This window comes from Oryctolagus cuniculus, chromosome 2 (assembly GCF_051225735.1).
Source record: "Oryctolagus cuniculus isolate XC-2025 breed Fujian yellow rabbit chromosome 2, ASM5122573v1, whole genome shotgun sequence".
NCBI lineage: Eukaryota > Metazoa > Chordata > Mammalia > Lagomorpha > Leporidae > Oryctolagus > Oryctolagus cuniculus.
The window spans coordinates 172941878-172960223 of NC_142868.1; the positions used below are offsets into that span (position 1 = coordinate 172941878).

Genomic DNA, 18346 nt, shown 5'->3' on the forward strand with positions numbered 1-18346 from the left:
ACCCTGAGGGTTATAACTTAAATGATATAAAGGGGGAAGAGAACATTTATCTATTACTAATGGCTAGGCTTTTCATTTTGAGCTAAAAGGACATGCCTCTACATTTTAGTAATAACAAAATCTATCTCCAACTGTCAGTCTCAAAAAAATGTTGTTCATATAAAATTCATAGAACTAAAAGAGTTCCTGTCATAATGCTTTTGCAGAGCATTGTCAAATCTCTCTAGGCCTTTAGTTTAAATGTCATTTCTAGTCAATTTCAGGGATTTGGAAGTGTTTTAGTGCTTTTTTTTTTTCTAGGGATATATTGGGTTTTTCAAATAATTAATTTTTTTTTAATAAAAGGCCCTCTGCTGTCAAGCCCCTGTAAATCCCTCCCACATGATGTCATTTGTAAATTACTTATAGGAGAAAATGTACATGGATTTTTTAATTGGTTTTCAAGTGGTAGAAAATGGACAAACATTGCTAGGATAAGAGCTTCACAAATAACAAAGTCAACCATTCTGGCAAACTACAGTGGGATGCCTCTATAATCCTACTCACTCCTGGGAAGGGTGAATTATGAATCAAAACTAAGATTTCACCTGTTGTATTCCACTGTTGAAGAATAAAAATGATTCTACACTATGCTGGATGCACATAAAAGGCCACCAGTTATGGTAAGTCTGAAAATGATCTCAGGGTGGCATTCTAATACGTTATGGCTTTTTCCAGACATTCTTAGAACAAATATCCATATAAATTTGGGACATTATCTTCCAACTTGACCGGCAGTGATTATTTACAATATTCATAGATACATGCCCTAAAAAGATCATTTCTTTCTTTTAAAAAATACTTTGGGATGAGTAATCCCCTCCGGTTTTCCTCAGTCTCCACGTCCGTCCCTCAGGGCGCGGCCCAAAACCTGGAAAACCAGAGCGCTCCCCATGGACCACACGGAGGATTCGCCCGCCGAGGGGCCGCCTGCTTGGGAAATTTGGTGAGAGACCGCCACTCAAGGGACTCACTAGGGAAGCAGTGGGAAACTATTTAAAAGAGCAAGGGGATCAAACAGTACTTATTCTTCATGCAAAAGTTGCACAGAAGTCATATGGAAATGAGAAAAGGTTTTTTTGCCCTCCTCCTTGTGTGTATCTTATGGGCAATGGATGGAAGAAAAAAAAAGAGCAAATGGAACGTGATGGTTGTTCTGAACAGGAGTCTCAACCTTGTGGATTTATTGGGATAGGAAACAGTGACCGAGAAATGCAGCAGCTGAACTTGGAAGGAAAGAACTATTGCACAGCCAAAACACTGTACATATCTGATTCAGACAAGAGAAGACACTTCATGTTGTCTGTAAAGATGTTCTATGGCAACAGTGATGACATCGGTGTGTGTGGGGAGCAACTGGGAGCAACTCGGACTACACTAAGTTACTGGAATTAAGACTTATTCTATGCATCTGCTCTCCCACAATATGGTGCTGGGAGAGGAGGAAACAGCTTCTACACAGCTGCCTCCAGTTCAACCAACAAGCTGCAGGACCTGCTCCTGATTGGAGGAGAGCAGCGTACTCGGCGTGTGGGTAGCAGAGTTGGGATTGGTGGAAGAGGACTATAAAGGAGGAGAGAGACAACATGCACCAGGAACATCTAAGGGGAACATCTATCTAAAGGAACACCTGTGCAGCACCGAGAGAGCCGGCCGGCGGTGTGCCGCTCCCCCGCAGAAGTGGGGAAAGTGGCAGGGGGAACCGCCCTTCCACGGAGGTAGAAGGGACGGTAGCCAACCCGGGAAGAACCAACAGCAAACCCGGGGAGGGCCGAGCAGACAAAAGAACAGCGCAGGGTCCTGTGTCGTTCCTCCACGAAGACGGGGAGCGACAGGTGTGTCCCTCAGCAAGCGGATAAAAGTCGTCTCCAAGCCATCCAAAAAGAAGCAATCGTTGAAAAATGCGGACTTGTGCATTGCCTCAGGAACAAGGTGGCTCTATTTAATCGCCTTCGGTCCCAGAAGTCAGCACCAGATATTTGCGTGTAGAAGGAGGTACCTTCCATGTCAGTTCTCAGCAGTGGGGAGCATTTTATATTCATCTCCTGGATGATGGTGCATCAGAAGGAGAATAATTTACAGTCCGAGATGGCTACATCCGTTATGGACAGACGGTCAAGCTCATGTGCTCAGTTACTGGCATGGCACTCCCAAGATTGATAATTAGGAAAGAAAAAAAAAAAATACTTTGGGATGGCTTCTTCTGCTGTACATGGTCTTAGGTAGATCTGCTGTCTTTTGTTTGTTGTTAACATATTTATTACAAATATACTTTTATATATTTTATACAAATATACTTATCTATTTATAATTGTTCATCTACCATGAAAATAGAAAAACTGCATTTATCATAAATTCATGATTTTATTTATTTTTATTTATCTAAGGTGAAAACATTTCATGTATTTCATATATACAGATTTAGGAGCATATTAATAATTCCCACACTATCCTACTTGCCACCCGTGCACCCACACTCCTTCCTCCTTTGTTTCTTATTCTTTGAATTTTAACAATGGCATACTTTCAGGTTACCTTATAATCATAAGCTTAATACTCCACTAAGTAAAGAATTCAACAAACAGTAAGAAGGAAAAAGCACTGTTCCCCAGTGGCAGAGATAAGGACTGTAACAATGACCAAATCTCAAAATGTCAATTTTGCTCATATATACGACATTTTTTGGTACTCTGTTACCACAGATAAGGAAAAACATATGGCGTTTGTCATTTCAGGACTGACTTATTTAAAAACTAAGTATAATGGCTTCCAGTTGCATCCATTTTGTTGCGAAAGACAGGCTTTCATGTTTTCAATGACTGAGAAATATTCAATATTCTAATTCTACCATATATATATATATATATATATATATACCATAATTTTTTTATCCAGTCATCAGTTGATGGAGATCTTGGTTAATTCCAGATTGTGAATTGAGCTGCAATAAACATGGTGGTACAGATAACTCTTTCATATGATGATTTCATTTCATTTGTGTAAATTCCCAAGAGTGGGATGGTTGGGTCATATGGTAGATCTATTCAAAACTTCTGATCAATCTAAATACCATCTTCCACAATGGCTGTACCAATTTACATTCCCAACAACAGTATATTGGGGTACCCTTTTCCATACATTTTCACCAGCATTTATTGTTTTTTGATTCCTAAGAGAGCCATTCTAACTGGTGTGAGGTAGTTTTATTTGCATTCCCTTGATTTCTAGTGATCCTGAGCACTTTTTCACGTGTAAATTTCATCTTTTGAAAAATACCTGTTCATGTCCTTTGTCTATTTCTTAACTAGATTGTCTGTTTGGTTGTTGCTGAGTTTCTTAAGCTCTTTATATATTCTAGATAGTAATCCTTTATCAGTTGCATAGCTTGGAAATATTTTCTCCCATTCAGTTTATTTTTATTTTATTTATTTATTTATTTATTTTTGACAGGCAGAGTTAGACAGTGAGAGAGAGACAAAGAGAAAGGTCTTCCTTTTTCCGTTGGTTCACCCCCCCAAAATGGCCATTACGGCCGGTGCACTGTGCAGATCTGAAGCCAGGAGCCAGGTGCTTCCTCCTGGTCTCCCATGTGGGTGCAGGGCCCAAGCACTTGGGCCATCCTCCACTGCCTTCCTGGGCCACAGCAGAGAGCTAGACTGGAAGAGGAGCAACTGGGACAGAATCCAGTGCCCCAACCAGTACTAGAACCCGGTGTGCCAGCGCTGCAGATTTAGGATTAGCCAAGTGAGCCGCGGCTGGCCTCCCATTCCATTTACTTGCCTCTTTACTCTGCTGAGTATTTCCTTTGCAGTGCAAAAAGATGCCCAGCTTGATGTAACCCCATTTGTTTACTTTTGCTTTTATTCCCTTTGCTTATGCCTTCTTTTCCAAGAAATCTTTGCCTATGAAAATATATTGATTTTTCCTAATGTTCTTCTTAGTAATTTGAGGGTATCAGGTCATAGATTTTGATCTTTGATCCATTTTGAGCTGATTTTTGTATAGGTATGAGATAGGAGTTTTGTTTCATACTTCTACATGTGGAGATTGAGTTTTATTAGCACCATTTGTTGAAGAGACTGTCCTTTCTCCAAGGATTAATTTTTGTTCATTTGTCAAAGATTAGTTTGTTGTTAATGTGTGGATTAATTTATGGATTTCTATTCTGTTCCATTGATCTACATGTTTATTTTTGTGCCAGTATTAGGCTGTTTTGATTATAACTGCCTTGTAGTATGTCTTGAAAATTTTTATTGTGATTCCTTCAGCTTTCTTATTGTTGTTTCTCACTGCTTACCTATTTCAGGATCTCTTCTGAATTTAAACATCATTTGCTCTAGATCTGAGAAGAATGTCACGGTTATATTGATTGGGATCACATTGAATCTGTAAACTGCTTTTGGTAGTATGGATAGTTTTATGATATTAATTCTTCCAATGCATGTACATGGATGATTGTTCCATTTTTTGTGTCTTCTATTTCTTTCTTTAATGTTCTATAATTTTCATTATCTAGGTCTTTCTACTCCTTGGTTGCATTGATTCCAAAGTATTTAAATTTTTTGGTGACTACTGTGAATGGGACTTTTCTTACAAGTTCTCTCTGTCCTGGCATTGTCTGTGTATACAAAAGCTATTTGTGTGTGTGTGTGTGTGTGTTTTGATTTTATATCCTACAACTTCACAAAACTCTATTATGAGTTTCAACAGACTCTTGGTGGATTATTTTGCTTCTCCTATATATAATCACTTCATTTGCAAACAGGGATAATTTGACTTCCTCCTTTCCAATTTGTATCCCTTTGATTTCTTTTGTTTGACTAATGGTTCTAGCTAAAATGACCAGAACTATATTGAAGAGCAATAGTGAAAGTAAGCATTCCTGTCTTGTTCCAGATTTTAGTGGAAATGTTTCCAACATTTCCCCATTCGATATTATGCTGGCTGAGTGTTTGTCATATACTGCCTTCATTGTGCTGATCAATCTTTCTTCTATATGCAATTTGTTTGAAGTTTTTTGTGGGCCATCCCAGCAGTTACCTGGCAGGCAGTGGGATGTGCAGGCACATTTTTCCCCACCCTGCCTTCTGCCAATCAGGTAAACTATCGAGTCCTGGGCTTTTCTGTGTCTTGGTTATTGGTTTATTTAGGTTCCTATGTCTTCATGACTCAATTTTGGCAGACTGTATCTGTCCAGGAATCTATCCATTTCTTTTACACTTTCTAATTTGTTGACATACAACTCTTTTTAGTAATTGTTGATGATTCTTTTTATTTCTGTGGTATCCATCATTATAGCTCCTTTTTAATCTCTGATTTTAATTGATTTGGGCCATTTTATTTTATGTTTATTTGTTTTTTTTTGCTACAGTGGTGTATTATTTTTATTTTTTCAGAAATCCAGCTCTTCATTTCACTAATCTGTTGCATTACTTTTGTATTTCAATTTTGTATATTTTTTCTAATTTTAATTATTCTTTCCTCCTACAAATTTTGTGCTCATATTTTCTTTGTTTTGTGCTCACATCAAAAGTCACATAATGGAGAAGCATGGTCCAAGTTCAGAAACAATGAAACTGTCCATCCAGAATATGTACCCAGCAAAATTCTCATTTATACATGAAGGTGAATTGAAGACCTTCCAAAACAAACAGAAATTGAAAGGCTAGACGAGTTGCAGCAAATGTTCTATACACAGAAACAGAGAATGATGGTAATCATTATGAAACAATGTGAAGACAGAAAATCTCCTAGTAAAAGTACAAAGAAAATCCAAAGCAAACATTAGGAATATTTATGAAAAATTGTAGGACCAAATCATTACTTATCAATAATAACTTTGAATCTAAGAGATACAGACTAACTGAATGGATTAAAAAATGAGACCCATCTACTTGCTGCCTACAAGGAGCACAACTCACTAACAAAGATGCACAGAGACCGAATGTGAAAGGATGGAAAAAGATATTCCGTGCTAATGGAAATCAAAAACAAGCAGGAGTAGCCATCCTAATATCAGACAAAATAGACTATAACACAAAAACTGCTAAGAGACAAAGAAGGGCATTATCTTTAAATTGGAGAATTGAGGCCATTTATATAACTTACATAATATATAAAACTGTTAAAATAATAGCAGGTGTCACACTCTTGAACTCTATGCAAATCTACTGGAATTGAAAATGTACTTCACTTTTATATCTAAATTATTTTTCCATCACAACTGTCTGAGGAATTTGGGTTTTTTAATGAATAAAAATGCTAATTTAGCTGAATTTAGCAACATTTTTTCTAATTGTGTGTTAACACTCTCTTCTCTATAAGATCATTATAGTTTTTTCTTATCTGCTGCAAACTTTGATATATCTTTTACATGTGAAATTTTATTTATTTTTCATATGTAGATAACAAATTGCATCAACAGTATTTTATGTGGAGTTAATCTCTTCCAAGGAATATTCAATGTATCTTTATAAAAGTGTTAACAGAAGCATGGTGTTTCTGTGCTCCTAATGTTTGAGAAGTTTTGCTAGTATTTTGTAAGTATACTATGATACTACAAATTACTCAAACATTCTAAGTCTTTTTAATATTTTGGGAAAAATTATGTCAGCTTGTTTTTATTTTTTTTTGTTTCTCTGAGGCTTTTAAAATTTTTCATAAACATTTTAGTAACAGCTAGTCAGTTTCCTTGGAATATCCTACTGAAATTTTGATGGTAAATACAAGAAATACAAATATTTACTTGAGGAGAATTATAAACCTTAATATTAAAGTTTTTTTATATTAACAAGCCATGTTTTCAATTATTTAGATATTTTCAACTTTATTTTCATAAATTTTGGAAATATCTATATTAAGCTAATATAATTCTAAGTAGATTTTTATTGCAATAGTATATGATTTTTTTTGTAGCCTACTTTTAGCCTGTCCCATGAAACCTCCATAGTCTTCTGTTCACTCCCCTTTATCACTGGCTGGATAGAGAGAATTAAGAACACAAGAGATGATAAAGCCAGTTAGTGAAAAGAACTTGGGTCACGAATCGATGTGTGAGTTCCCATAGAACAACTAATTGAACATTATAGAGGCAAGAAAAACCTCTACAACTAGGCCTCTGCAATTTTGGCCCATACTCATTTGGCAGAATATAATTCACTCAAACTAAATAAGTTCCCATAAGACAATCTACATGGTGTTGGTAGGAGGTAGACTGTGGGTAGTATGATAGAAATATTGATATGTTTCTCCATCACAACTTATTTCCACAGTTCTTTGTGAATTATCACCTTACCTCCAAAGCACAATTAGTATGAGTAGCACATATAAAATTAGCATAGATTTTGGAGACAGGAGAAAACTCAATCAGAAGCCCAAAACAGAATAATTGTCTAAAAAATATTGATAATCTTCCTTTGTGTTCCTTTTTCTGTCCCTCATTCATTTCATCATCTAATTTTCCAGCCTCCCACATGTACCTATTGAAGCATTTATTAGCTATATTGGTTTGTTTTAAAATATTAACTGTGCTACTGAATTATCAGCCCTTTGAGACAAAAGATATTATCTCATTTAGGTCTATAGTCTCAGACATTTAGACTAATGTTGATTACATAAGGAATGAAGATTGTCTAGTTAAATATTGATTCAGTAAAGAAGGAAATATACATATGTTGGCATATCAATATTAACTAGAAAAAATTTTATTTCTATGACTTTCCCTTAAATATTGATGAAATGTATACTTACTTATATATCTGTTTACCTGTTAAATGTGTTTTCCTCACAATAATAAAAGTTATATGTATATTGGAAAAATATATATTTTGTGTGTATCACACTTTTTTTTTTTTTTTTTTTGACAGGCAGAGTGGACAGTGAGAGAGACAGAGAGAAAGGTCTTCCTTTTGCCGTTGGTTCACCCTCCAATGGCCGCCGTGGCTGGTGCACCGCGCTGATCTGATGGCAAGAGACAGGTGCTTCTCCTGGTCTTCCATGGGGTGCAGGGCCCAAGCACTTGGGCCATCCTCCACTGCACTCCCTGGCCACAGCAGAGAGCTGGCCTGGAAGAGGGGCAACCAGGACAGAATCTGGTACCCCGACCTGGACTAGAACCCGTTGTGCTGTCGCCGCAAAAGGAGGGTTAGCCTAGTGAGCCGCGGCACCGGCCCTGACCTATAAATATATTTGTCCCATAATTTCACATAGAACTTAATCATTTTAGCTATTACAGGTTGACTCTTTTCTTTTGAAAAACTTAAAATTCTTCATGCTGATCAGCACCATTAGTCTCTGCAGTTGTCCTAGTACCATTTGTTGAAAAGATTTCTTTCATTGAATCATAATGGCGATTTTGCTAATAGTGAATTGATCATATAAATGTAGGTCGATTTCTAGACTCTATTTTCTTCCATTTCTTTACCATGAAACATCTTTTCTTGGTTAGATTATCATCATTTCTTCACTTTTTAAATATCCTTTGTATTCACTTTTGAAATGTCCTTTGAATATTCCACTTTTGGAAGATTATCTTGAGTTTTATAAATCAGTCACCAATACATTAATTTAAAACAAACTTGTCAGTTTGTTCCCTAAAGCCTAATAGATTTTTGAATGGGATTGAATTTCATCACAAATTAGTTTGAAGAGTGGCCTGGTTTTGTTTGTTTGGTTGGTTGGTTGGTTGGCTGGTTTGGTTTTCAGTCTTTGAATCCTGGAACAGATTGCTTTCCTTCCTATGCTGTTATTCCCATCATTTACTCTTATAGATTGTGTGGTGCCCCATACCAGTGGTTTCTGTTTCGGTAAAATTTATTCCTAGGTATATTATTTTTCATGTGATGAACAATTAAGCTTTTATTTCTTTTTCTTTTTTGTCACTGGTGTTTAACAATACATTATTTTTAGTGCTTGCCTTGCATCCTGAAATCTTTGTATATTCATATACTAGTTCAGTAACTTATCCTTTAGAGTCATTAAAGTTTTCTACATATATAGTTACGTCTCCTACAAATAAAATAATTCTTATTCTGTTTTAATCTGTCTGACTCTCGTCTTTAGTTTGCTTTATTGTACTAGCCAAGAGTAATTGTTAAATGGTGAATAAAACTGAAGAGAACAAACATTCTGGTATTTTTTCCCTTGATTTTCAGCATTCCAAATTAAACTACTAGGTATGATTGTATAATTTTTAATTTATTTTTATAGATGACATGTATCAATTAATAAATTAAAGTTCTCTTTATTTTTTAACTTATTTAAATGTGTATATTAAAGAGGGAGTTCCTCTCTGCTAATTGACTCCCCAAATGCCAATAATGGCAAATAGCAGAGGATGAGCTGGGCCAGGAGCCAGGAATGCAACCCAGGTCTCCATTGAAGGTGGTAGGAACCCAATTATTTGAACAATGACCAGTGCCTCTCAGGATTTGCATTAGCGGGAAATTAGAGTTAAGAGTTTGTGACAGGATCAAACCCAGGTACTCTAATTGAGATGCAATATAGTAATGTCCATGACCTTGGTGTTTTCCTTAATTTCTGGTTTGTCCAAGATTTTTATATTAATGAATTATTAATTATGTCTGAATGTTTAGTCTTTTTTCAAATGTCATTTTGTGAGTACGATTAAGTAAGCAGATAAATTCCCTAACATTAATACAATCTTTTGAATGTTTGAGTACAGCACATTTGATTATGATGAACTATCTTTTTTAATGACAGGAGTCCAGCTTTAATTTAATCACCATCTAAAGCAGCTTAATAGTTCAGCAGTCACTCTTCTAAGAATAAAAGCAAACTTTTCTAGGAAGACCAGAACTCCTTTAGGAGCTTCTGTGTCCTAAGCTTTCTGATGGGCTTATTTTTTTTTTTTTATGTTGTGATATGATTCAGAAAATGAGGTAAAAAGATAAAGTTTGCTGCCTCACTTCAAACTAGGTCTTAAGAGATTGAACATGTGGCAGTTAAAACATTGTGATCAAGAGACTGTGAAAGAAGTGAGCTCTGTAATGTTACAAGCTAATTGGAGAGACTGTCCAGAAGACAGTGCAGGTAGGAAAAATATAGGTGAATTTCTGAATCATGGTGAAAATAACAAAGTAACAATATCATAATAAAAATTCTATACATCAAAAGTGTGATACACGAGCCGGCGCCGTGTCTCACTAGGCTAATCCTCCGCCTTGCGGCGCCGGCACACCGGGTTCTAGTCCCGGTCGGGGTGCCAGATTCTTTCCCGGTTGCCTCTCCTCCAGGCCAGCTCTCTGCTGTGGCCAGGGAGTGCAGTGGAGGATGGCCCAAGTGCTTGGGCCCTGCACCCCATGGGAGACCAGAAGGAAGCACCTGGCTCCTGGCTTCGGATCAGCGCGGTGCACCGGCCACAGCGCGCCAGCCATGGCGGCCATTGGAGGGTGAACCAACAGCAAAAGGGAGACCTTTCTCTCTGTTTATCTCTCTCTCACTGTCTACTCTGCCAGTCAAAAACATATATATATATATATATATATATATTTATAGGTCAGGTAAAATTTTTTCTTAAATAAGGAATAAATGCAAGCTATTTAAAAACAGATAAACTTCACTAAAATTAAAAATTCATTTTCCCAAGACATACAGCTAATAAAATAAAAACAAAAACTAACAACTGTGTGAAATTATTTATAAAATATGTACCTCATGGAAATGCTCCTATCTCCACTGTACAATGAACACTTGCAACTCTATAATAGGAAGTAAAACTCTACAATAATAGGCAAACACCACAAAGTAGATACATAAATAGTCAATAAGCACATGAAAATATGCTCAATATTATTAGTCACCAGGGCTATGCAAAATAAGACCATATGGACATGGTAATAGATGCAAAACAAGTATTCAATAAGATTCAACACTTGTAAATGATTAAAGTTCTTAAACTGGGAAATAAAATATATAATACTGTAATAAGAGAATCTATTAATGTCTATAGTTATTTAACAATTAAAAAAAAAACACAAGCTTAGTAAAAAGGCAAGCATGTTTGCTCATATCTCTTTAAAACTTCAGTTCCTACATCAGAGAAACCCTGCAAGATATAGGAACAGGCAAAAACTTCTTGGAAAAGACCCCAGAGGCACAGGCAGTCAAAGCCAAAATTAACAATTGGGATTGCATCAAATTGAGAAGTTTCTGTACTGCAAAAGAAACAGTCAGGAGAGTGAAGAGACAACCGACAGAATGGGAAAAAATATTTGCAAACTATGCAACAGATAAAGGGTTAATAACCAGAATCTACAAAGAGATCAAGAAACTCCACAAAAACAAAACCAACAACCCACTTAAGAGATGGGCCAAGGACCTCAATAGACATTTTTCAAAAGAGGAAATCCAAATGGCCAACAGACACATGAAAAAATGTTCAGGATCACTAGCCATCAGGGAAATGCAAATCAAAACCACAATGAGGTTTCACCTCACCCCAGTTAGAATGGCTCACATACAGAAATCTACCAACAACAGATGCTGGCAAGGATGTGGGGGAAAAGGGACACTAACCCACTGTTGGTGGGAATGCAAACTGGTCAAGCCACTATGGAAGTCAGTCTGGAGATTCCTCAGAAGCCTGAATATAATCCTACCGTACAACCCACCTATTCCACTCCTTGGAATTTACCCAAAGGAAATTAAATTGACAAATAAAACAGCTGTCTCCACCTCAATGTTTATTGCAGCTCAACTCACAATAGCTAAGACATGGAATCAACCTAAATGCCCATCAACAGAAGACTGGATAAAGAAATTATGGGATATGTACTCTATAGAACACTATACAGCAGTAAAAAAAAAAAAAAATGAAATCCGGTCATTTGCAACAAAATGGAGGAATCTGAAACACATCATGCTGAGTGAAATAAGCCAGTTCCAAAGGGACAAATATCATATGTTCTCCCTGATTGGTGACAACTAACTGGGCACCTAAAAGGAAAACCTGTTGAAGTGAAATGGACACTGAGAAACAATGACTTGATCAGCCCTTGTCCTGTCAAGGAACAACTTACTACTTTATTCCTTTTAGTATTTTTTTGTTCTACTTAATACCATTGGTTGAACTCTTTTATTAACACACAATTATTCTTAGGTGTTAAAATTTAACTGAAAAGTGATCCCTGTTAAATATAAGAGTGGGCATAAGAGAGGGAGGAGATGTACAGTTAGGCACATGCTCAATAGGACTTACCCATAATGGTAGTGTTAGAAACCTGCCAAGGGATTCCAATTCAGTCCTATCAAGGTGGCATGTATCAATGCCATCTCACAAGTCAAAGTGATCAGTTTCAGTTCACTGTTGATCATAATGATAGGATTAGGAGTCAAAGTGATCACATAAACACGACTAGTGTCTGCTAATACTAACTGATAGAATTAAAAATGAGAGAACAATCCAACATAGGAAGCAGGATACACAGCAGATTCATAGAATGGCAGATGTCCTAAACAGAAATCAGGCCTCAGAATCAGCCCTTAAGGCAGTCGGATATGGCTGACGAGCTCATGAGAGTATTTCAGACATGGAAAGCCAAGACACTGTGGCCCAAAAAAATGACCTAAATGAAAGATATCTGTGAGTGAGATCCCAGCGGAAAGGACGGGCCATCAAAGAAGGAGGTACCTTTCTATGAAGGAAGGAGAGAACTTCCATTTTGATTATGGCCTTGTCTAAATAAGAGTGGAGTTGGCAAACTCAGGACGCTTCCATAGCCTTGGCAGCTCATGACAAGAGCCTATGGTGATTACTGACGTCTTAAATAAGAGTGTTAATTGTTAAATCAACAACAGGAGTCACTGTGCACTTACTCTCCATGTAGGATCTCTGTCCTTAATGTGCTGTACTATGTGAATTAACAGTAAAACTAGTCTTCAAACAGTACTTTATACTTTGTGTTTCTGTGTGGGTGTAAACTGTTGAAATCTTTATTTAGTATATACAAAATTGATCTCTGTATACAAAGATAATTGAAAATGAATCTTGATGTGAGTGGGATGGGAGAGGGAGTGGGAGATGGGATGGTTGCAGGTGGGAGGGAGGTTATGGGGGGAAAAAAGTCGCTATAATCCAAAAGTTGTACTTTGGAAATTTATGTTTATTAAATAAAAGTTAAAAAAAAGATGAGAAAATTGAAAAAAAAAAAAAAAACTTAAGTTCCTAGCCAGCGCAGAAGACAAGAAAAATAAAACACTAAAATAAAATAAAACACTACAGACTAAAAGAAGTAAAGAAAACTGTTTCTCTGATAACAAGCTTACATGTGTACAAAACGGTAAGGAATAAATTTTGAGTGCATATTTGAATAAGGTAATTTAACAATGCCACAGAATAAGAAGTCAACATGAAAACTTAATTAAATTTCTATGTAATAGCAATGAATGATTGAAAAATGTTATTTAACATATCATTTAATATATCATCCAAAGTAATAAAATATTAGCTTCTTGTTTATTTAAATTGATTATGTAAGATTACTTTAGATTTTGTTTCAACTTTGGTTTTATGTTTTCAGTACAGAATGCTTTAGACTGATGGGTGTTAGTGTCTCCAATGGAACACCTTAAACTGTATGAGTTTTACAGGTCCAAAGAAGGACAGTGTTTATTTATACTTTAGACTGTCTTTGTTTTTTTAATACAGTCTTTTAGATTATCTCCAGGGACATTCCTGAAAATTTGTTCCTTGACTTGTGGGAATTCCTCAGCCCACTACACAGTATAATTAATATGACCCTGTTACTACTTCAGTACAAACAGAAATCACAGTATTGTACTAAGGTATTCAGGAAATTGAATTCTCACTTCCCAACCAATACACATAATGAAATAGTGTTTGTAAAATAGAAAAATCTGAATCTTAACTAACTGTGAATAAAATCCTGTCAACATTTTAAAAATGTTTTTTTTTAAAGATGTATTCTATTTGAAAGGCATTATGGCAAAGATAAAGAAAAGGAGAGAGAGAGGGAGAAGGAGAGGGGGAGGGAGAGGGGGTGGGAGGGAAGAAGGAAGGAAAGAGTGAGAGAGAGATTGAGATTCATCCCCCAAATTCCCACAACAACTGGGGCTGGGCCATACCCAAAACCAGGAGCCTTTAACTACTGCTGGATCTCTCATGTATGTGGCAAGGTCCCAAGTACTTGGACCATCAACCCTAGTTTCCTAGGTCCTTTAGCAGGGAACTGGAACAGAGGCAGAGAAACATGGCTGCACCGAACTGGAGTTCTGATATGGGATGCTAGTGTCACAGGTGGCAGCTCAAACCACTGTACTACAAAAGGGACTCCATTTTCCTTCAGAGATTTAAGTTATTTATTCAAAAGGCAGAGTGACAGAGAGAGAGAGGGAGAGAGAGTAAAAAGAGAGAGCGAGTAAGAGCAAGAATGAGAATAAGAAAGAGAGTGTGAGAGAGATCTATCTGCTCACCTGCTGGTTCAGTCCCCATTTGAGAGAAAACTGTAAACAAAACACAGACACAGCCACTACTGCATGGAGCTACATGAAGGACAGGCTAAGTCATGTCAGGTTTCATGAGTGTGAGGTCTTGCAGAAGAAGAAAATACAGAGTCTTATCCTATTCAAACTTTTTAGGCTACTTGCATTCCATGCATATTGATATTTAAAAAAATAATGGTTTCTATAAAAATGTACAAATTTATATTGGTCTCATTACTCTGTGAAATACACGTAAACACATATAAACAGGGTCTTATAAAATTTCATGGAAAATGCACATTTTGAAAAAAATCTATGCATTCATTTTGAAATACTTTGAGTTAAAATAAACCTGTCTTTTGGTTCCATTTTCCATGAATGCTTTGAATTACTTGCATATACATTTAGAACATGCGCAAATGCTTTCTAATGATTTTCTCATAACTAAGATATCACATAAACTAAGTATTCAGGGTTCTTGATACCCTGAGAATTAATACCCTATGAGCATTCAAAATATTTGAAAATATTTTGATGATTTCCTATTGAAAGCTAATATACAACTGTGCTTGAGTATCTATAGAGACCGTTTTCCAGCACTCCCTAGGCATTCCCAAATCCTCAGATGTTCCAGTTTCTTCATACAAAAAGGCATTGTATTTGCACATATCAATTGGGTCTGGGCCAAGTCAAAGCCAGGAGACAGGAAATCTATTGAGGTCATTCACACGAGTGGCGAGGGCCCATATATTTGTGCCATTTTCTGCTGTTTTCCCAGGCACAGTAGAAGAGCATTAGGATTTGGAAACAGCACTCTGATATGGAATGCCAGAGTCACAGGCAATGGTTTAACTTGCTGTTGCCCCATCTGCCAATTTTTAAAATGTATCATTCATTACGTGAAAACAGATCTGGAGATTTCTGCTGCTATAAAAATAGATTTGGACCTAGTTCCTGTAAAAAACTCCTTCATATATCTGGTTTGTTTTAACAAGATATCTAATAATATTTAGATTTGTTTGTGAATGACAGTATATCTTAATTTGCTTCATGTTTTTGTCTCATGATATTAGTGTATTTAATTTTTTTTCCTTTAAGTCTCCCAAATGCAGTGGACAATTTCTTACATACAATGGATGAGTCTGTTTCTGCATTTGTATTTCTCCTAAGAATAGCTCCAGTGCTTAGTAAATATTAATAGTCTGAGCTATTACATAAATAAAATTGATCAGAGATTAGAAGCTAAACCATTTATAACTCAAATATTATGCACATGTCTCCTCCACTCTACCAAATATGGAAATCTATAGGAAAATGTTCCTGTGAATCTTCCAACATCTAAAAAGTGTTTGCTGAATGCAATTTCAGATTCAACAGATATCATGATCTACCACCTAGTGGCTGGATGCTTTCATGTAATATTTCATTGGAATATTTTCCTTCATGATTGTTAGAAACAAGTAATATTTTTTTCTATTTTAAAGATAATTGTGTGGGTGCAAACTGTTGAAATCTTTATTTAGTATATACTAGGTTGATCTTCTGTATATAAAGATACTTGAAAATGAATCAATGAAGAATGGGATGGGAGAGGGAGTGGGAGATGGGATGGTTCGGGTGGGATGGAGGTTATGGGGGAAAAAGCCGCTATAATTTAAAAGTTGTACTTTGGAAATTTATATTTATTAAATAAAAGTTACTAAAATAAAATAAAATAAAATAAAGGATCTAAAACCCAGTGATGCTCACTAACTCAATTGATTGCAATTAGAATAGAAAAGACATTTTTACACCTAGGTTTCCCAAAATGCTACCCACTAGAATTCTATGACCTGAGCGCCTCAAATTGAATGAATTGATAAGCAGATCAAAGCAAAAAATAAATTATAGTATTCTTTATTTGTCTGCCTCTCTACATATATACATGTGAATGTAAAATTAAAAACTATGTAAATAGGGCTGGCACTGTGATGCAGTGGGTTAACGCCCTGGCCTGAAGCACCGGCATCCCATATAGGTGCCGGTTCTAGTCCCAGCTGCTCCTTTTCCCATCCAGCTCTCTGCTATGGCGTGGGATGGCAGTAGAGGATGGCCCAACCCCTTGAGCCTCTTGCACCCATGTGGGAGACCAGGAGTAAGATCCTGGTTCCTGGCTTTGGACTGGGGAGTGCACCAGCGGATGAAGACCTCTCTAAAAAAAATACATACATATATATATATATATGTAAATAAATTAATTAAAGGAAACAAAATTTTAAGGCTTATCTGGAGAATTTTATCCCAGGAATATAATAAATATGATCTGGTATTGAACTTTCTTGAAATATGAAGAAAATACTGAATTTTTTCTCCAGAGCCAAGCTATAATAGCAGATATACTAGGGTTATGGTTAATTAGATTAATATAAACAAGGTTTCTGCTAAACAGTTTAATCTTTAATGACCCAATTAAAAACAATGTGCTTATGCCACTGTTCTCCTTTTTGGTTTCTTTTTTTCTCCTTTCCAGTATTTATTACTATCTCATAAAAACAATAATGTATTTATCTTACTTGTTTCTAATCCTTTCTAGGTTACAGACTCCCTGAAGCCAATTTTTTTAGCCTTGTTTTTCTCCTGTATCTTAAGTCTCTGCACTATTTCAGGTGCACAGTGATTTTCCCTAATGGATTAGTGAACGCATCCATGTTGGGATTCATATTCCTTTCAGGAAGGCAGTCTAGTTGCATGAAAGTTTAAGGGATGTTTTTCCCTCTCTAGCATGCAATTAAGGAAGAGAAGGGTGGATACTTTCAAGCTAGGGAATTGTGTGGGTAAGAGAGGGCCAGTCATAGAGGCCACAAACTTCACTGCCTGCCCCAGAGAATGTGGCCATCGCTGGGGGTCTCATTGTCTAGTTGCCTAAGTGTCACAGGAAGTTCATCCTCTCAGTGCTTCTATCTTCGGGTGATCATCAGCAGTCACTGAAGCAAGCGTACCAGGCTATTGCCAGTGGTGAAAAGCTCAAGTGTACCAATTCCAACATTGTTGACTCTTCCTGCCTATCCAAGAAGAGCTTCTGATATCTTTGTAGAGTACGAAGAGACAGGCAGCTGATTAACTCTCAAAATCACTTTACACAGGTTTTCTCAAAAGCAAATAAATGAGAAAAGATGAGACACAGAATCTAGAAACATTTGATAGACATCCTTATGGAAATTCAAAATCTCAGATTCAGAGAATGCAAAATGATTAAAGAATAAAAAGCAAAGCCAAAAAATCTAGCACTCTTCTTAAATGCACTCCAGGCTTCCTATACTATTTAGCAATGTTTTATAACTAGTTTATATATTTTATATTTGATAAAAATTTATATTTTATAACTTAATTATATATACTATAATATTTGGAATGTTAATATACTCCATAAATAAAATGAATTAATACAGTTTCACAAAATGATTTTGTCTTTCTATTTTTTTTCTTAGTTTCTCTCTGTTCATAGTTATCTGAAGTGATGGTCACTAAATAGTAAGAATGGATGTTTCTTCAATATGCATATAGGATGATTTTTAATTGTATTTTTATATTGCTAAGTGTTTTACATTTCTCATGCACTGATTAACAAAAGTAATGTTATTCTTGAAAGTAAATATATCAAATCAAAACAGAGCTGTCGAGAACCTAATAATTTCAGATTCTAAAACAAGGAGCAACAATAATAATAATCAGTAATAGCAGTAATTATGCATAGGAATAGAATTTTAAGCATTTTTTTTTTTAGAACATATACTTAGAAGTAAAGGACAGGGGTAGGCATTTTGCACAGCAGTTGGGAATATGACTTGGGATGCTCAAACCCCGTATC

At 36.1% G+C, this 18346-nt stretch overlaps 1 pseudogene; it reads left to right on the forward strand.

Moving 5' to 3' along the window:
- The first annotated feature begins 917 nt into the window (after positions 1 to 917).
- LOC103347807 (recombining binding protein suppressor of hairless pseudogene) lies at positions 918 to 2261 on the forward strand (annotated as a pseudogene).
- Positions 2262 to 18346: the final 16085 nt, after the last annotated feature.